Source organism: Cupressus sempervirens, chromosome 4 (genome assembly GCF_028749045.1).
Source record: "Cupressus sempervirens isolate cs-2001-9-10 chromosome 4, ASM2874904v1, whole genome shotgun sequence".
Taxonomy (NCBI): domain Eukaryota; kingdom Viridiplantae; phylum Streptophyta; class Pinopsida; order Cupressales; family Cupressaceae; genus Cupressus; species Cupressus sempervirens.
Genome location: NC_143121.1, coordinates 463183149 through 463205364, shown reverse-complemented (window position 1 = coordinate 463205364; position 22216 = coordinate 463183149). Strand labels below are relative to the sequence as shown.

General features: G+C 32.2%; 1 pseudogene; it reads right to left on the bottom strand.

Moving 5' to 3' along the window:
- Nucleotides 1-7326: 7326 nt before the first annotated feature.
- Nucleotides 7327-7830, bottom strand: LOC149561986 (heat shock 70 kDa protein 14 pseudogene; annotated as a pseudogene).
- Between the last annotated feature and the right edge of the window lie 14386 nt (nucleotides 7831-22216).

Genomic DNA, 22216 nt, shown 5'->3' with positions numbered 1-22216 from the left:
GAGGAGTATCAAAAAATTTCTAAAATAATGCAATCACATTTTGTATGAAAGCTTCAAGCTTGGTGACTAGTGTGGAGAGTTACACTTGTTGTAGCAATGATTTAGGAAACCTTCTCCATGAATTTATGTTCATACTTCTTTTTAGCATGCTCCATTATCTTTTCTTGTACATCCACACTAGGAGCATTCACTTTTTCAACTAGTATTGCAAGTTGTTCTAATATTGGAGATTTCTCCTCCAAAAGATTTTTTGGTACAATTCATAGAAAGATGTCTTTGAAATTAGTGAATAACTTTTATTATTTATTTCCTTCTTCATTAAATATTGTTCTACCTTTATGGAACATGACTTTCCATACTCTTTCAATGCTTCTAGGTCTAGAGTGTTGGGCTCACACTTGGGAATAAATATGACTTCATCTAAAGTCACTAGATTTGTCTTTGTATTCTTATATTTAGATGTTGTAGAGAAGGTGCTTGATGATACCTTTGGTGGAACTTGAGCCTTTCGCTCCTTATTTTTCTTTGTTGGCTCATTCTCTTTCTTTTTTTCTTTCTCTCTTTTCTCCTCAATAGCTTTCTTCTAAACATTTTGTTGGGGTGGAACTTGAGGTTTCTCATCTATTGGTTTTGCTATATCCATATCTTGTTAACCTTGTGCATTTTTCTTGGGTTGAACTTGGTATCCTTGCTCCTTCATTTCCTCACTCAGATTTCCTTGAGATTTTATCTTATTAATTGTGCCAATAGAAAAAATTATCTACTATATTCATAGTTGTATCTCCTTTATTTTGTGTTGTACCCTCATTTCCATCATTATTCTAGTTGGTTCCCTTATTTTTCTCTTCTTGATTAGTCTAGTCTTGTTGCTTAGTTTGTAGGGAATATCTATCCATAAGAATATTAATGAAAAAAGAATTTAAAGAATAATTAGTATTTATAATTGTTGTATCATTTTTTTCTTTGGGTCATTTATACACCTTGATTTGTTTAATTTTTGGTGCATAGATAGGTATATGTGTAGTGGTTAACTCAATGAAAGTTTGATCTTCAAGGTTCTTCCTAGTGGTAGCCATCACATCTTAATCCTTATTCACATTATCATCTATGTCCTCTCCTGTAAGATCTTCAATTTTTACATTATCATCAATATGCTTAACCATATTGTGGACATCATCAAAATATCTTGAACACAAATATTTTCACATTCATCCTCATTATTGTCAAGTTCAATTTGTTGTGGAGGCTCGGTGGATGACACCAAAAAAACTTCCTCAATGTGTTTGATGTTAAAAAAAAATCTCCACTCCTTTTTTCCCTTCTATATCCATATCTTTAAATCTTCCAGCTAAAATCTATAGTGTTGTTTATTTGTGTAGGAATATCTTCTGATATATTTGCATTGCTTGACTCATCTCTGGCACAAGTAAATTTGGCATAACAAAAAAATGTGTACTTTCTCTCATTTGGTGCTTGTTACTTGTGTGCATAAAAAGTGTTAAACTTATATAATACATTGTATCCAAGGGACCCAATAGATCAGGAACATTGAATGATGACTTAAAGCTTCCTATCTATGATGTGCAAGAGTTATGAGATGATGGATCTCAAATGAACCTAGCTAAAGAAATCCTTGCAAGGTAATCCATAGAATGGAAGGTTGAAAGAGTAGAGGCAAGACTACCAATATCCAAGAATAAAGATTAGTGTAATGAAAATTCAAGCTACACTAGAATAAGATTGAAACTAACAGAGTTACAAGGACCACTTATTTAAATGATATGAGAATAAAACTACAAGATCAATGAAAAGAGAGTGCTCCAAGTTCTCCAAAACTTCCAAGAAAACCTATTGCATAACTATAGCATAAGAGTGTAAGAGATGAGAAAGCAAAGGGAGAGCTTCTTTTTAAAGAAAGATGGATGGTAGAGATTAAGAGGAAAAATCAAGGGTGGAGAATTTTCCTGAGTGATTCATGTGCACAAGAATCTCACCTAAGCAAGATCAATAGTGGTGTTTAAGAGGAAAAAGATGTGTGGAGGAGAATAAAGGTTCTACCTACCTTGGAAACTATGCACCTAATGTAAGACAAAAATGACTTTCCTTTTATTTTTAAAATAGGAAAATACCTTTTCAAGTGCACACTTAGGATAAAGGTACTTTGGAAATTTTATTTAATTAAAAGGGAGAAAGTTATTTCAATTAAATAAAGGACTTAGGCTACACTAGTCAAAACATAGGGTATAATCAAATAAATAGCAAAGTGATGATTTGATCAAAGATAAGCAATGGATAAGTTAAGCATAAATGCTCAAAGGGGGGCTCATAGTCTACAAGACAATTTTTTGGGTGATTGCATTTGCCCCTCTTTGATTAATATGTGATTGATCTAGGAACATATTAAGTCAAAGAATGAAGAATCCAAGGTAATATAAAAATCTAACTCTGAAGAATGAAGTAGAGAGAGGTAGTTGATCCTAAATCCATAGTCAATAAGTAGTGGTACTAGACATTTGGAGAGATTTTAGAAAATAAAGTCCACCAAAATAGGGGGTTGGGTGGGAGGGTGAATCAATTATCCAATTATTAAAATATTTATCAAACTTATTAATCCTTAACAATGTGAAAAATATAATCAGAAACCATAAGAAGATACATATCCATAATAACACCGGATATGTTAACTAGGGAAACCCTTGATTAGAAGGAAAACCCCAGTAGGAATGATACTTAGAAAATGATGTACTAATATAAAAGTTCCTTGTAAGAGGATAGATTTTGTTAGGAACCAATGAAATACATTCAATGCATATCAATCCCTATTAGGAGACTTTGAATTCCTGTTAGGAGATTCCAACCCTATTAGGAGTTGTGGATAAAAGCACAAATCTGTGTCACCTTTTTATAAAGGAGAAGGATATCAAAACTTAAACTATTCAAATTTAATGATAGAAAAGGGAAATTTGAGTTCAAAATTTGAAGATGATGTAAACTCATGAAATATGTAAAATTGGATGAAGTTTATGCCTATAATTTTTTATAAAAAAATTGAGAGAAAATTTTATCATTTAAAAATATAATTGGAGTCTATTTTCAATTCTTTTTAAATGCTGAAAATATAGAGTTTCATTCCCACCAAAAAAAGTGCACATGATTGTATTTTGGTCTGATTTTGTAATATGTTATAGTTGACATGTATACCTAGTGGAAAAAAAAAAAAATATTTTGGACTTATATGTTTCAAGTGTTGGCATTAAGGTATTATTGCCTTTAATCACAATACTTATCTATATCAGTATAGCTACTGAGTTCAGCACTCAATTTTCCGCACTCACTGAGCTTCACAATTTACATCAAGCATCTTAGTGTATACCAATCATTCAGTGGTTACCTTGTAGGTTCATCACTTAAGTAGTTCATATCGAGCATTCATGAAGCTACTGAGTGGGTGTGCAGCCTAACAGTATCTACTGAGCATACAATGTTCACTAAGCTTCATAGTGTTTACCAAGTGATGGAGGTCTAGTGTTTATCGAGTGATGGAAGTCTAGTGTTTATCAAGTAATGAAAGTGTAGTGTTTACTGAGTGAAAGCTAGGTAAATGAAGGATTCAATTTTTACCAAGTGATACTATATCTATCGAGTCTTTAATGGTTACTGAGTTTTAAGCTACGTTGCGTGATTAGTATGGACCGAGCTTCTACTTCTACTGAGTGCATGATGATGCCAAGTAATGCAGTGGATGCTAAGTATCAAAAGGTTACCAAGTCAGCTTGAAGAACCTAAGTCTTCTATTGTTTGGCTAACCTTGCAATTGTAATTATTGGAATGGTATATATGTAATGTATTATATCATTTACAATGTATGCATGAGAGTATCAAGATAGACATGTAATGCTTTGAGAAGAATGAAAGAAAATCAACAGTAGAGAAAAGTATTCAACAAGGTCTACAAGGAGCAGTAAAGATTCATCAGTCACAAGAGGTGATCTATACTTCAAGGATCTAATTAGCAATCAAGTTGTAAGTAGATCCACTGTTTCATCCTAATAGGTGAATCAGTTTTGTAAATCCTTTAACAAGGTAGACTTAATAGTCTTTGTATAAATCTCCTAACATAGTGCATACTTCATTGTATGTTTGTAAATCCTTTAACAAGGTGGACCTAGCAGTCCTTTGCGCTCCTAATAGGGCTGATCACCAGAAGTGGTCAATGTAAGACTTAACAAGCTATCTTCATATTGCAGTAAAAAAGTTTTGTGGGTATTATCTCCAACCTAGTTTTACTTTCCATTTGGAAGGTTTCTGGGTTACCAAATCACTGTATACATGTGTTATAAATGTTTGATCTCTCATATATGTAGTAGATTAGATGAATGAATGGTGAATGGTATATATGGTTAAAGTGTTGAATTATTTAAAAGTTTTGAGGTTACTGATTCACCCCTCCCCTCTCAGTAACCTGTCATATCTTGAATATTTCCAACATCAAGTTATAATTGTTCAAAGTTGAACTTATCAAAAAGTGACAAATTTGTTTCCCGCCAAACTTTTTCTCTAAAATCTACATATTTTTTTAAAAAATATTACATATTATTGAAGATGACTCTCTCCTCTAGAGGTGCACATAATTTTTTTATTATTTTGAACATGATTTACTATTTTATTTATATTTTTGAACAATCAACTTCTTGAATGTTAAAATACCTACTTGTAATATTTTAAAATTATAACATATTATAACTACTCAAAATACTAAATTTTTTATATGGCCATAATCTTGACTCTAAGATCTACAAAAGGGTAATTTTAGTTTTTGAAGAAACTTCATTTTGTATGGAGAAATTAGCCTTGAAAGTGAACATTTTGGAGAAATTGCATTTTTTCCTTGTGTGGCTACCACTTAGGATGCCACATAGACAGTTATAGTCAAGACCCTTTTGGCCAAACCCTTGTCGACCCAAAAAAAAACTAGCGGTCACATTGGTGGTTTCATATATATATAATATTCTATAATAAATATAGTACATTGTGAAATACAAAGGAGCATTTTTAGAAATAATTTTTTTGAAGTTGTATTTATCAATTATTTTGTGGAGTTTACTAACAACTACAAAGGATTATCAATAAGGTATTTTTTCACTAGTTATTTTTATATTTTATATTGAAGCATTGAATTATATTTGTAGTGGAATATAGATTAAACATATTTTTTTTGTGGATCAAAGTATTCAATGGGTAATAAAAAAGCTAGATCAAGAAAATATGATAGAATAAGAGATGATAAAATGAAAGGTCATACGAAATGTAATCAAAACCAAGCTACTAAAGTTCATGAAGAAGATGTGATTCATGAAGAGGATGAGATTCATGAAGAGGATGAGATTAAATAAGATGAACAAATTGATAGTTCTAATGGTAGAAACAAATTATTAGGTGTGGGAAATTTGATGGATTTGGATGAGGACCTACTTTTTATTCATATTTCATCTAAACATATGGTAAAAGAGAACACTAATAAAAAATCATTGTCAAAACATGTGGAATGAATATTTCAAAAATAAAAGTATATTTGGAAAGACACAATTATTTGTCAAGTTATTTAGGATAAAAGATATGAGGTCTATTTTGGAGTTGTTGAGTGTTGATAAAAGGAAAAACCATGCACATAATGTTAATAAAACAATAGTTAAAAAATTTCAAACTACTTATAACAAAATTGACAACACAAATTGAGAAGGCAATCTGAGCACTACATATAGAGTGTTGATGATTGCTATATCTAGTAGAAAGTGTGACACATAGAAAAAAAAGTACATGCAATTTCTGATTTACTAAATATATCTAGAAGCATTGTTGAAAGATACATTACGAGGAGAAATATGCTAGATGAAAACATTGAGAATAATTGGGTAAATATATGTAAAGTTCCTCAAAAAGATAGAATTTTTGAATATGTAAAAAGATAGGTTATTGAATTTTGGACCACATCCTCTCGTGTTTCTTCTAATAGATATTGTTAGAAGTTGTAATCTTTCCTTGGTGTATTTATAAACCAAGGTTAGACCTCCTTTATTTATTATTATAATATATTAGGATATAAGCCAAGGTATCCTAATATATTTCTTTTTTGTCCTTTTACCACTACATCTTATTTTGTCATCTAGTGGAATATGTGAGGATAAATATGTATTGTAATTTCTAATTTTAGATTATTCCTCCTTAAGAGGAATCTCACACTTGGCCTCACACACATATGAATGGTGGCATTCATAGAAATGGGAGTTACATTCTAACTCCTCTCTCTCATCTCTATTTAAGAGATGACCCTCTTCTCTCATTCAACAATGAGGTTTCTTCCTCTTCTCAATTATTGTATGAGCATTGCTCTCTATCTCTCTCTCTCTCTATTCTTAGGCTTTTCATGCCTCATTCATAATATCACAAGGGGTTTTCTTTGCTTTCCCCTTTCCAAATATCTTGTCTCATGGTGTTGGAGCTTGAAGCTTTCTCTCTCCTATTTTATGGTAATATCTTTTCATGCATTTACTCACTTAGATTCTTTCCTGGTATTGCTTATTTACAAATTTCTTTTTCCATTTCTAACATGGTATCAGAGCAGTTTAATCTTTGTTTTGAGTGTTTGCATGAAGGTACAATTTGAAGGAGACTCTTCAGAGAGATTTCTCTAATTTCTTCTGTAATCTTCTTAAGTTGGAAGAAATTAATTTTTTTTTTGAGTTTGGCTGGTTTACCGCCAAACCCGATTAACTTCTGTTTTCTCTAATTTGTGCAGGTTACTTCTTATTTTTTATTTTTTTTTCATCTAACCCCTTTTGGAAGGCTTGCCGCCAAAAAGTTTTTTTCTATCTTGATATCAATGTTTGTTCAAAAATTGTTATTAATTTTCCATTTTTAAAAAAAAAATTATCTTAAGGGCTATGGCTCTGCAAGCAATGGACATTGTGATCAACGTGATGCGCTGGATCAAATCCCTGCAAGATCTGCTCTATCCCAAATGTATTTTCTATTGAAAGAAAAATGGTTTTAGAACTAAACCATGTTCAAATTTTTTTTTTGCATTTTGTTGTTGCCCAGAACTAAACAAACGGGCATTTATTTGTTTGCTTTAAAGATTTGAACTGCTGGTAATATGCCATCACCATCCAATTTTGTGAGATTCAGGTTTACCATAATTTTTGTGAGTTCCAAATTCGTGGAACCTCTAAGTGTCGGGACACTAGTCTCGAAATCTCCAAAAGTAGCTGGAGTGCCAGGAGTCATGCAAGTAATTCTCTCATGGTCGCCCCTTCCAAGAGCTCCAATTCATGGCCGCGTTCGCCCCAGGTTACACTCGACAGAAACCTCTTGCCTTTCTTTGAGATCTATATGATCATATTTAACATCTCTAGATTGAGCTAAATTTCGATAACCAGTGATATAGTGCATTAACTCAGCAGCAGCTTGTGGACGAGCTCTCTCCTCCCTGTATCTTTGCTCAATGGCATCGCCAATAGTTTTAAATTCTTCAAGCTTTTCCATATACACTCCTTTGGTTTCATCGTCACCTTCCTCATATAGCCAATCTTCTGTTTGCTGCAACTTTCTTGAAATTTCTTCCCGCTCTGTCTCCGTTGCATAGTTGCGGTAAATGTCAAAAAGCTTGTTATGCATATCATATACATAGGATTTCATGACATTTTTCTTATCTTTAGTCTCCTCCATAAGCTTATGTTGACGTGCCAAATCAAACTCTTTTTCGAACCCCCGACCCTCTGCCGCTAAATATGGGCATGTAAGCCAAATCATTCGGCTTACCGTCAACTGCATCCATGGCCTCCTATAGGAAGCTCTCCTTTGATCTCCTACGTTACATGGACATTCCCACTCTCAACAAGGATGGTCTTGCCATTAAATCACAGATTCCTCCAGTCTGAGGAAATGTGCCTCTGTTGACATCGGGTGCCTGGCAGATCTCTCTATGGGTGAAGATCAACAATTGGGCATTTCAGATGCCTTTGAAACGGCTATTTGCCACTCTATTTTGGGTTCGCAATGGAACCCTTGTCTTTTCTTCTCCTCAACTTAAGATGCATTTCTCTGCTTCTTTTCAGGTTTTTTTTAGATAATTGCTTATTATGGTGAGAATTTTAAAAGCAGAATCAGACTGATTGCTGCTCTCTCACCTTTTGTCAATCTACTATAACATATCACTACTATTCCTAGTAACATTTTCTTGTCTTTTCATGCAAGATTCTTTTTCTTTTTTTAGCTCTTGACAGAGGCATCTTTTGCTTTTATTATTGCCTCTTGTCAACCTATTTTTGGCAGGTAATCATTCATTGTCAAACAAGTGCAATATTCTATTTTAAATTTCTCTTACTCATTACAAGCTTTTATTCAAACTTTTTTTAGAAAAGTTTTTAAACTCCTTTTAGTATATTCTTATCTGCCAGATCTGACCTTTATCATTAATTACTAAGCTTTCTCTCTCCTAGTATGAGAAAATTGGAGAGATCTTTTCTTGCCCCATGACTTTATGTTCTTATTACCTTGAGGTTATATTTTTGAACCAAGGTAAATATTGTGACTTTTTATAAATTGTGACTTTCCAAAATATTAAGTATGGGAAGGTGATTATTTTCTTTAACCAATCTATTTTCGTATATTTATTTGAGTATATATGGGGGCCCACATATATGCTCAGATAAATATATAATTTATGACTATAATAATTCAAAAATTAATATATATCTTTGAAAATACTCATGTTTACCCTCAATGGAGTTTTATACTTGATATCTATATTTAGTTGATCTTCCTTAAATCATTTTACTTAATTGGATTATGAGTAATCTTACCCATTTGCCTTCATTTTGATATTTTGATGTGCCCATAATTGCACTATTATGCGTTTATTGCATCATTCTATGCCCATGTTGGCACTTTATGGTTTTATACCATTGATATACATGATTTATATGATTTTTTTTTAGTTGCATAGGGAGCTTAATATTTTTTCAAGGTTAACTATGTAGGTCCCCTCAGTATAACTGATACATAGTTTCCTTATCTGGCCCATAGAGTATCCCTCCATCCTATATTGGTATGCACTCATTTTATATGGAGTTTCCCTCCATTTGATCCTATCTATTCCATTTTGATAGGATAATATTTTTATGGAGTTTCCCTCCATGTTGTTCCTCAATGAAGAGGATTTTATTATTGGAGTTTCCCCTCCAAATTTAGATAATTTGATCCAATTTGAAGGCAATATGTTGTTATATCCTCATAATCCATTCTTTTGATTATCCTAACAAAAATCATGATAATTCTATTTTGATCAACATGTCTCTCCTTTATGTTATTTCCATATATTAATGTGATAATGATCTACATACATTATTTCTTAGATCATGAGTCATGCATGTTATGGAGGGACGCCCCCATTAGCTTGCAGTGGGATGATTCATTAAGTGGACTGTCTATATCCACATGATTGATGCAAGATTGATGCAAGTATCATTAGTTGGCCTTTTCTGTGGTCATTTGTGCATTAGTATAATATACTTTTCATGAGAGCATTGATCAAGTTTTTTTACTCCATTTGTCCTTGTTGACAATTTTTTGAGCATATACTTTATCTTGATATCAGGTCATCTCCATTGTTTTGTGGTAACATGTTTTGCTTATTGTTTCTCTATGAGAGTTTTATTATCCTTATTCAAAAGGATTTCAAATTTACATATATGATGGCATTCTACTTGTGGATATTTGTATTGTTGTTCTTTTTTTTTAGGTGATCCATCAAGGAACCTTCTTCATTTTCCACATATGAAGATGTGTCTATGCTTCCACTTGATCACATTCAAAGGACTCATGTACTTCTCTTGGATCTACAAATGTTCCATATGGCTTGAAGACAATCAAATTATTTCATATTGAAGATTAAGTTGCAGATTTTTGTAAATTATGGGTTTAATACCCTTTGATGTAATTACCCCAAGTAAAGATTAAAGGGGGGTGTTAGAAGTTGTAATCTTTCCTTGGTGTATTTATAAACCAAGGTTAGACCTCCTTTATTTATTATTATAATATATTAGGATATAAGCCAAGGTATCCTAATATATTTCTTTTTTGTCCTTTTTTCACTACATCTTATTTTGTCATCTAGTGGAATATATGAGGATAAATATGTATTGTAATTTCTAATTTTAGATTATTCCTCCTTAAGAGGAATCTCACACTTGGCCTCACACACATATGAATGGTGGCATTCATAGACATGGGAGTTACATTCTAACTCCTCTCTCTCATCTCTATTTAAGAGATGACCCTCTTCTCTCATTCAACAATGAGGTTTCTTCCTCTTCTCAATTATTGTATGAGCATTGCTCTCTCTATCTCTCTCTCTCTCTCTCTCTATTCTTAGGCTTTTCATGCCTCATTCATAATATCACAAGGGGTTTTCTTTTCTTTCCCCTTTCCAAATATCTTGTCTCATGGTGTTGGAGCTTGAAGCTTTCTCTCTCCTATTTTATGGTAATATCTTTTCATGCATTTACTCACTTAGATTCTTTCCTAGTATTGTTTATTTACAGATTTCTTTTTCCATTTCTAACAGATATGATGCTATAAAAATTCAAGATCAAGAGATAGGGGAAAAAATTGAACATCCAAAACATTTTATAGATATAACATAATGTAAATTATTTCAGACATTCGAGCAAGAATTTTCAAATCTGAAAATATGTCAGAGAATGTTTGAGAGCTTGCGTTCTTCCTTTGTACACATAAACAAGATACATGAAACTTTTTGTTGTCAAAACCATGTTGAATTTGGTCTACACTTTCAATCATATAAAAAAGTTATGACAGTACTTGATCCAAATTTGGTCATCCCTAGTAGAATGACACAATTTGTGAAGTCTATATTATGTGATAAATTAGAAGATTTAGATGAGTTCAAAGTACAATGCATCAAAAATCAATGTGTAGATTATGGAGATTTATGTAAATTATTATTGCAAATTTAGAATATTAGTAAATTGACACTAGTTTCATGGATGGGATATGAATATGAGGCATACCAAAATAAGACATGAATTGAATCCAAAAAAATAATATTGAAGGAGAGTGAATTGCGTTATGATGAGTTTATGATCAAGTTTCATCCATTGATATATCCACTTATCGAACATTGTCATGGTGTATGATGGGAAGCTTTAAAAAATTGTGATTCAAAAAATTGTTTTTCACCTAGTTGTATTCTTTCAGTTGTAGATTTCTCTAAAAACTACACATTTTCACCTCAAACAGAGCTTCAAGGGTAATATTATCATTCTGAACAAGTTACAATATTTGTGAAGTGACTTATAAACATGCACAATTTAAGGTGGATGAGATAGAAAGTTTGAAAAAAAATGAATGAATTATCATCAAGGAGGTTCATTTCTATGTTAGTGCAATAGAGTTCATGGTAGGAGTTATGTTTCTCATTATTTTGCAATGTTCTCAAAAGATCTTAGAAATCATGGAATAAATATTTCAGAGCATTGGATCTGGTTTGATGGTTGTGCAAGTTAGTCTACGTGTGTACATTTTTATAAAAAAATATTTAAAACTTATATTGATTTGTACATGTATTTTAATTTGATGTATATAATTATTTTTAATCTCATTTCATGTTTACATGACAATTTAAATTTGCAAAAAAAAAAAATTGATTAGCCATGTAACATGCTAGAAGCAATGTTAGGTTTTTGTGGAACTTCTTTGAAAGTGGACATGAAAAAGGGGAAAGTATATAATTATTTTTAATCTCATTTCATGTTCACGTGAAAATTTAAATTTGCAAAAAAATTAATTGGTTAGCAATGCAACATGCTAGAAGCAATGTTAGGTTTTTGTGGAACTTCTTTGAAAGTGGACATGAAAAAGGGGAGCACGACGGAGTGGGAGCATGTATAAAGCATGCACTAAGACAACATGAACTCTTAGGTAAATATAAATTTAGTGTGATCTTGATCTACTTATAACATATATAGATTCTCTCTCTCTCTCTCTCTCTCTCTCTCTCTCTCTCTCTCTCTCTCTCTCTCTCTCTATATATATATATATATATATATATATATATATATATATATAGTGTAATTTAAATAATATATATGCATGTTACACATTCAGGTAATAGGATAGAGAGTGCGAATGAAATTATTGAATGGTATAAAGATCATTTTTCTACTCAAGATATGGAATACAATAAGCACTATTTTTGGGAAATGAAAGGTAATATATATATATATAAATAATATATTCTTAAAATTCCAGTTTTCAATAATATATTTATTTTGAATGTGATAATTATTTTCTATATTTTTAACAAATATAGATTGATCTAATATGTACAATTTCCAAATGATTTCTAGTATAAGAAGTTTACATCAAGTGGTGACTATAAGACACCACAAACCTCTAGTGATTAAAGTAAGAGATAAATCACATTTTTGTGATGGCTACATTAAGGAAAATCAAATGAATTTATGTGAAAATATTGTAAATGGATATGTTTCACATTGGGATTTGAATGACATAATCAGAAAGCCTCCTTTTGAAAATGTTGACATTGACATTCATGATCCTATATATTCAGCTAATTATGAGCATGTTTATGATTTAGTTATGGTAGGTTTGTGGCATATGTATATATCTATATGCATGTATGTTCATTAAAATAAACTTATATATATAATTTTTCAATTTATAAATATCTCTATTTTTATGTACATTAGGGGATATTTTTTCTGTCCAAGCCTTAACAGATAATGCAAAAAATGTTGACTATTATCTTCTAAGATGCACAAAAGCAAAACACAAGTTGCTAGAAGGAACTGCAAATGCTGATGGATAATCATATCCAATTAGATTATTTGTTGTTAAAGGTGTTGGAAATGATTGAAAAGTTCACGAGGAAAGTTGTTGGAATGATATATGGAAATGGTAAAGAATGTTCTCAATCATTTTTTTGTCATTGATGTCAAACTTGCTATTTACAGGAATGACAATTGCTTTAGTGATCCAAATACTATCAGTTAATTGATTGACAAGGAGGAGGCAATCAATAAGATTTAACTAGTACACCTAGAGAAAGGTTGAAGTTATGATGTTGTAATGAAGTACAAGGATCAGCTAAGCCATTGATGAAAAAGTGTGTTGATGACATAATATAAGACACAGGAAATGGGCACACTGAAATATATCAAAGATGTAAGGTTTTAGCTAAGACATCTGTAAAGCCTAACTAAAGTTCATTAGAGAGAGGGAGCTGAGCAAGCTAGTTGAAGCCGAGCAAGATCAATATCAAGTGCCGAGTAAACTTCAGATGTCGAGTGATATCAAGTGTCGAGTAAACTTCAAGTGCTGAGTGATATCAAGTACCGAGTAAACTTCAAGTGCTGAGTGATATCAAGTACCGAGTAAACTTCAAGTGTTGAGTGATATCAAGTATCGAGTGATACAAGTGCCAAGCAGATATAGGTGCTGAGTAACATAGAGATGCTGAGCACCAGTAAAACCAATAGTGTCGAGTAACACAGAGATGTTGAGCACCAGTAAAAACAATAATGTCGAGTTGCTGCATTATTTTGAAAATCGAAGATTCACTAGATCTAAGCCGACAAGGTTGTTATTTAGAATTTTGTAAATTAAATGAAAGATAAGAATGATGAGCTGGTGGAATAGAACACCATGTAAAAAAAAATTTAAGGATACAACTGACAAAGTTTCTATATGAGAACAAGATATGAGGTAGATACATTGTATCCTACCTAATCCATTTTGAAACCCTAAAATTGGAGAAGGAGAGTTGAGTGGCAAAGGAAAAATCAGATTTCTATTTAAGGAGTCATAAGAAAAGAGAGAGAGAGAGAGAGAGAGAGAGAGAGAGAGAGAGAGAGAGAGAGAGAGAGAGGGAGGCGGTCAAGAATGAAAGCATAAAATGTTGAAGGAGGTGCTAAGAAGGAAAGAGAACATAGTTACTCTATTTCAATAAGAAGAACCCAGATATGGATGCATTGGCATTATGAGTAAGAAGACTCAAGGAGACAAAGCTTGATAAGAAGACAAGCAATCAAAGCTGAAGTGATTGAAGCCAAGCATAAGGATTGAACTGAAAGTGTGATCTAAAATCTGCAAAGTATGTTGTAAGTTATATCAGATCAAAAGACCATTATCATTACTTTCTAGCAATTGTAACAATTAGTTTAAATCCTATGGACATAGGTTGGTTTGATAGCCATGAGATAAATCCTTTAACAGGGTGACATTCCAAGTGAATGTTCTAAAGTCCTTTAACCAGGCCCATTCCTAATAGTTTGGTGAAAACCTCTAACAAGGTCACATTTAATAGTGTTGTAAGCCTTTAACAGGGCATCACTTTAGAAGAGTGAGAATCAAGTAGCATGTTACTGGTGGTTTTTCCCAAATTGGGTTTCCACGTAAATCATTGTGTCATGTGTTGATCTTGCATGTTTTATCTTTGCATGATGACTTACTGTAACTTGCTAATATGGTTGATTTAAGTTTGGATGGATGAAAAGTGTATGGATTTATTAAAAGTGTAGAAAAAGTATTATTAGGGCATTTGGACCTTGAATAACTGATTCACCCCCCCCCCCCCCCCCCTCCCTCCTCTCAGTTATGCTAAAGAATTCTAACAAAAGGAACATATTATCAACAAAAAATAGTGGTATTGAATTTATTGAATACGTGCCTGGAGAAAAAAATTGTACATTAAAGTAACCATGTTATAGTGATAAAGTTGCAAATTGACACAATACAAAGATGAGGACATCACAAAAATCAAAAGTGGAAACTATCTATTGAATAACATGAGAAGATTCTAGAGATAATAAAAAATAGAGAGGATCCTAATAATACAATGTTTGTGGAGCTCTAGTTTAGCTATTTGTACTTATTTTCTATACAACTCTCATACTTTCATATTTACTACATACACGTGATTTTCTATATATGTTTTATAAATTTGTATACATTGGATCATGGATCTTGGATATATGCTAAATCATGAACATGTATTATTTTGTGTATGTTTTGATGTATATATGTATTTTGGAAGATGTTATTTATGCTTTAATAGTTTATGTTTTTATGTATGCTTAGCTAGGACAACCTCTTAGGGTCTTCCCTTAATAAATCCTCTTAGGACCTCCCCTTAGGACATCCCCTTAGGACCTCCCCTTAAGACAACCTCTTAGGACTTCCCCTTAAGATAACTCCTTAAGAAATCCCCTTAGGACCACCCCTTAAGACATCCCCTTAGGACCTCCCCTTAAGACAACCACTTAAGACATCCCATTAGGACCTCCCCATAAGACAACCACTTAAGATATCCCATTGGGACCTCTCCTTAAGACAACTACTTAAGACATCCCATTAGGACCTCCCCATAAGACAACCACTTAAGATATCCCATTGGGACCTCTCCTTAAGACAACCACTTAAGACATCCCATTAGGACTTCCTCTTAAGACTTTCTCTTAGAACAACCTCTTAGGACCTCCCTTTAAGACAACCCCTTAAGACATCCCCTTAGGACCTCCCCTTACAATAACCACTTAAGACATCCCATTAGGACCTCCCATTAAAACAACCACTTAATACACCACATTAGAACCTCCCCTTAAGAAAACCAATTAAGACATCCCCTTAGGACATCCCCTTAGGACATCCCATTAGGACCTCCCCTTAAGACAACCTCTTAGGACCATTTAGTGATTAAATTCTCTTGTTTATTCTTTAGTGCACATTCTTTATGTTCACATATATTCTTTACTAATTAAATGAATTTTTATCTATTCTATAGCATGTATTGTACATTCTTTATGTTCTTATGTATTCTTTAATGCATTATTTGTGTTCTTTTATGTATTAAATTTAGTGATTAAATGTTGTAACACATGTATTCTTTATTGTATTCTTTATTTTCTTAAATATGTATTAAATTTATTGATTAAATTTTGTAATACATGTGAATGTAAACATTAATATAACAAGTACATCTACAAAATAACACATATATGAAATAAAAATATGAATATTGAAAACATACATACATTCAGCATGAAAATGTGTAACATGTGAACATAAGCATGAATATAACATGTACATCTACAAACTAACACATCTATGAAATAATGTACCAATGTAAAATGTATACAAAATACCACATCAAATTTACCCAAATAACGTAAAAAACATTGAGGTCTCCATATCAAATGTATCCAAAAAACATAAAAAAACATTGAGGTCTCCATTTCTCTCTCTCTATATATATATGTGTGTGTGTGTGTGTGTGTGTGTGTGTGTGTGTGTGTGTGTGTGTGTGTGTGTGTGTGTGTGTGTGTGTGTGTGTGTGTAATGTCCCGACATCAATGAAATAGACATCTAAAATAAGACAAGCTCACTACATATACATGCAGATCAACCACATCCCCCTCCTGATCCATGACCCCAAAAGGCTCTATGATCTAGGTCTGAACCCTACGTCAAATGAAAGAAATTTGTTTTAAATCTAGATTTATATAAATCATGTACACACAAATTATATCACATGTATATATTAAATATATATAAATTGTAACATACCTGTTACTCATGCCATGCAAGACTTGTTGGGGTTTGAAGATCACCAAAATGCAACATACTGTCACTAAGGCTCTATAGAACACATGCATGTACACAAGTTAGATTGAATCAAGAATATGTATCTAGGAACATGTATATAAGCTCAAGAACATTAAACCTATAAGTGTAAATTATAGTAACAAATAAATTCAAACATATAAATATATTTACTATAGAATCATGTAATGCTTTGCCAATCTAATTGATATTTAAATCATGTAGTGATAAAACATCTTGGTCCAAGTCAACTGTCTCATCTGAAAGCATGGTGGTAAATAGATGATGGCATATTATGGGGGCCTAAGTATGGGGGGAGGTGTGTGTTGTAGGAGGTGATATAGGATCTTGAGTAGGTGGTGGGGGGTTTGGGTAGGTGTTGCAAGGCCTTGTGTAGGAGTAGGTTTTGTAGAAGGTACAAGAATATACTCCTATCTCTATGAGCACTATGATCCTACTATGCATGAGATAATATGGATGATCTATCCACCAATGTCACTAAGAGGAATCCCCATGACTATCGATAATGCATGATATGAACCAAGAAGATTGGATGCTAAATAAGAAGCCATACAACACAATGCATTCACATATGATATAGCAGAAACCTCTAATGGAGATGGTATATCTTCTATCCCACACACATCATCAACCACTATGTTAGAGGATGTGACTATCAAAATGGTACCACAAGATCATAACATATATCTGCCACATTGATCTAAAGACATCTCTTGTAACTGTGTACAACTGTGGAAATTCTAGAATATATCTAAGTCATGACTATATCATTTGGAATAGTCATACCCACAACAGCCATTTGTGGAGCTCTCAACATGACCAAAAGGTTTGGACCCACCATTTCCCATTTACTAACTAGTGCAAGGGTGTTCATAAGTCTAAATCTCTCTAATAGTCTAGAGAGGCCCTATCCAACATGACTTGGAAAATTTGTATAATCTACATAATGGTGCAAATGAAAATTTACAAACAATTGTTTGCAAAAATAGAGAGGAAACTCATCCTTCTGTGATGTGCAACTAATCAACGAGGATATATAAATGGTGCAACAAGATAATTTGTACACTTCATAGCCAAATAACCTCTTACCCTAGACATGTCTATATAAAATAGAAACATAATCTTCACCATAGTGGTGGAGACCTCTATATCTATCTGTCTATACTTCATAGTGCTAGTGACAATATGAGAAAGAGAAGAGTAAAAAGTCTCAATACTAATATCATCATATGGGCTATATGACTCAATCATCTAAATTATACAACACAACTCATCTCTCATAGCAGTATTCTTCTCCCTATTAGGGAGGGTGGTAGAAGCCAAAAGTGTAGAATCTAAGAAATCATAGCATGAGATAGCCTAGCAACTGTATCTCTAAATAAATTCTCTCTCTCCTTAGTCGATGATGTTGATCTACATGTTATACTAGACTCAACATTATGACCTCCTCCTTGAATGCTACCCTCCCCTGAGGATGTAGGTGCACAACCCGTACCATATGCCATAATGTATGATATACAAAGATGACATGTCTATAAATGCAGAGCTAAGATATGTAAGTATATAAAATTGAAAGGTAAAATTAATTTAAAACATGTATATATGTATGTACAAAGTTGAACAACTAAAAAATATAGACCATTTTATTTAACACACATGTTAAATATATATCAACTTGATGTATAGCTCATGTATGTGAACAAAAAATATGCACATGTATGTGTGATAAAAGTCTAATTTGAAACTAATTTGAAATTAAGTTAACTTTCTACCTAATTTTTGACTATGTGTTATATGTTAATATTTTATAAAATATAAATAGTTTCTAGCTATACGTCTGAACAAGTTTTCTAAGTTTCACATAGATGTAGGTTTGTTATATATATATATATATATCTTTTGAAATTGGTTAAATTTTAAGTTTCCAAGTTTAAACAACTAGAAGTTATTCTAGTTTAGTTCTACCTAATGTTTCACTACATGTCAATTCTAGATATCTTTAAAATATTTTATATATATAAATAACTATATAGGTTTACTATGTTAATGTTTTCTGAAATGTAATTAATTTAGTTATCTAGATATGAACTTAATTTTTCTATGTCTAAAGTAAAATCTATATATATAATTAATTAGATATTTAATTAAAAAATACTATCGTACTTTATCTAACATGTGATTTGATTATATAAAAGAATTAACTAATCTAAATAAATAACTACTAAAATACTTAAAATAAAATTAATTTAACTACTATTAACATGTAATAACTAAAAACAACTTAACAAAAAAAACAAAAAAGAAACCTACCACCTATGGTCAAAACACCCTAACTCGCTTCTCAAAATCTAGAAACTACAACAGTGAAAATGACCTCCCAAAATGATTTCATTTGTAACAGTTTTGATTGAAATGGTTTTGGCTATAACCTTGGCTACCATGTCACCCTAGGAAAGTGCCATGTATGTATGACTAATAAGGTTATGGCCGAAACCCTTCCGGCCATAATGATTCTAGTGGTATCCTCTCAAGATATCCCAAAGGGTGACACAAGTTTGTGTTTTTATGTTTGTAAAAGGCAGATGGACCCATTGTCCAAACAGCTTTAGGGAAAAGATCACCGAACTCACTATCCAACTAATCTCTATATTATTCCTTAAAAAATAATAGAAACAAAATAACTCAAACTCTTTTGTCTTTTTTACTAGACCAAACCTATTTTAGATCTCAAAACTAGATCTTTGAACTTCACATCCAATAATCCCTTGGATTTCTCAGATCATTTATCAACTTTGTATATCACTTGTTCACATACATTATAATTACACTTCATCACAAGGAAAATAACTTTCCTTTATACCATATCCTCAAAATATTTACTTGATTCAGCCCTAAGGATTTCCTAATTAATTATAATAGGACATCATTAAGATATTATGATTCATTACATCATTTCATAATTACAAAGTACTGTCACCTCAAATTCTTTACAACTTCTCACACATGCGATCTCTGACCTTGCACACTCACTAATGCTATCATTTAGCATTGATTATCATGATTCTATTCCTATTAATAGATACAATCCAAACATCATAAACCACTTGTCAGGTACTCTATATGCACACTATCCTATGTAATTCTAGAATAAATCTCGCATGTCTTCGACTTTCTATACGTGCACTTTTCCATTTCATCAGGACACAATCTATAACATATCCTCAATTTTGCTTGACCTCATCATTAATACATAGTTCATATGACCTCATTCTATGTCTACTACTCTACCAGTCTTTACATAAACAATACTATGTTGACATCAATGACAAAAATAGTTATGAATGCAACATGCTAATCATTCTAATGAACTCTCCAATTCTTAGGATACTCCCCCAAATAAATACCATCAAAATTCATGCTAACAATCTCCCCCCTTCAGAATTGATGGCAACATAGATGAAAAACATCTAAGTTCCAAATACCAAATCCAACTCTAGTGTTGTTGTTGCTCTCTTCTTTTCAAATCCTCTTCATTAATCAAATCTAAAAATCATAGGAAAAACTCTCCATCAATGCTTCCTCATTCTTACATGGATCGATATTAGTTTTTCACACTTCTCCCCCATTGATATAACTCAATTTATCTATCCATGAACAGTTCTTCCTCATACATATATCACCAATATACTTCCAAAAGATGTTTTTCGTGTACAATTCTCACCCATTGAAATCAATGACAAAGGCATTATTATGTCAAATAACTTCATAAAGTCTTCAACTAGATCAAGTGTCCAAAGACATTGTTCTATACCAACTATCAAGAGTCCTTGATGACTCTACTCATCATAGATACTCTCCCATATAGGAAGCATCTACAGTTAGTCTAGATAAAAATAGTGTTAGAGAAAAAGATTAATTTCATTTCATTTATTAAATTATCTTTTATCCCTTCTTAAGATTCCACTTTATACACTTATGAATTCATATTTAATAATTAATTAGTAATAATTAAATGTATTTTCCCTTTTAGGTTACCCTTTTTTTGGGTTTCAGTCTCCTTCTATAAGAATTGATATTTTGTAATTATCTCCCTTCTTTTTCATTTTTGAGAATACAATTTGCATATGTTCAGAGCAAACCCTTCCCTCTTCTTGTCTCTTTCTTCTCTGTGATAGGTTTTTACATGCAGTTATTCTTTGGGATTTATGGATTTGTATTGCTCAAATCCTTAATGATATTAGAGCTAGATCTATTGTAGCTTATTTGATATTTGGAGAAAAAGGAGAATGAGGGTTTGAAAGAATAGATCTAATTTTTTTTGGTCATTTTCTTTGATTTTTGGAGGTGTGACGATGATGATTTAGAAAAAAATAATTACAGAGGTGATTTTCAAACAATGATATCTCACTCATATAGATTTTTGTTTCCAAGTAATTTCTTTTGTTTTGGGGGTAGAATTTCATGATCTACACATTGTTGCAAGTTATTTGTAATATATTTTCTTGAATTTTTCTAAAAATTACAAATCCCAATTTTTGCAACTTCAAAGGCTTCATTTGAGCTCATATGGACACATATTCAGGTGCTATTTTTTTGAAGTGCATAATTTTTTGTCTACTTTCCAGATTTGGTATTAGTTTGGAGTAATATTGAGTGGACATAGTACTTTAAGCACTTGGTATTTTTTTTGTCTACAAAAAACAATCCAACACCTTCTAAAATAATGACCAAAACCTCTTCTTTTCTAGAACTTATGACCTCTCATAATTATCACACATGGAAGACCTTGATGACATGACTTCTCTAGTCAAAAGGTTTGTGGTCTTGTTTAGATGTTGTGCAACCAATTTTATAGAGGCCTTTTAAGGTCATACAATACATGAACAAGATGGATAAGGAAATGGGGTTGATTTCTTTACAAGTATATGATAGTCTACAATTTCATCTTGATGGGTGAGATATGCCTCTAGCTATGTGGACCAAGCTTGAAGGAACTTTTGGTATAGTGAATGAGTTTAGGGCACTTTGGATTGAGGTAGAGCTTACCTCTTTTGTATCAGATTATTTTCCTTCCATTGACGACTTCTTGATGAAGTTCAATAAACAAAGATATTTATTGTAGGGTTGTGGGAAGACCAAGACTGATATTGAGTGCATCTACTTGATTCTTTCTAAGCTTCATGGAAACTTCCATATTTTTGCTTCTACCTTCTATTCCACCAAAGATGCTTTGGGTAATAGATTTATCATGCCATCCTTTGAGGTTTTTTATAATTTTTTAACTTGAGAGAAAGCTAAGCTCTCTTAGTTGGATTCTCTCACAGGCTCATAGACTTATGCATTGGTAGCTTGACCATCTTCAAGAAGGAAAGAGAAGACACATAAATCTCATTCTATAGAGTCTTAGATTCATCCTATCACTCACAATTCATCAGGGCCACCTCCTCCTAAAGGGAGTAAACCAAAGCCAAAAAGACCAAAGTTTTCTTATTTT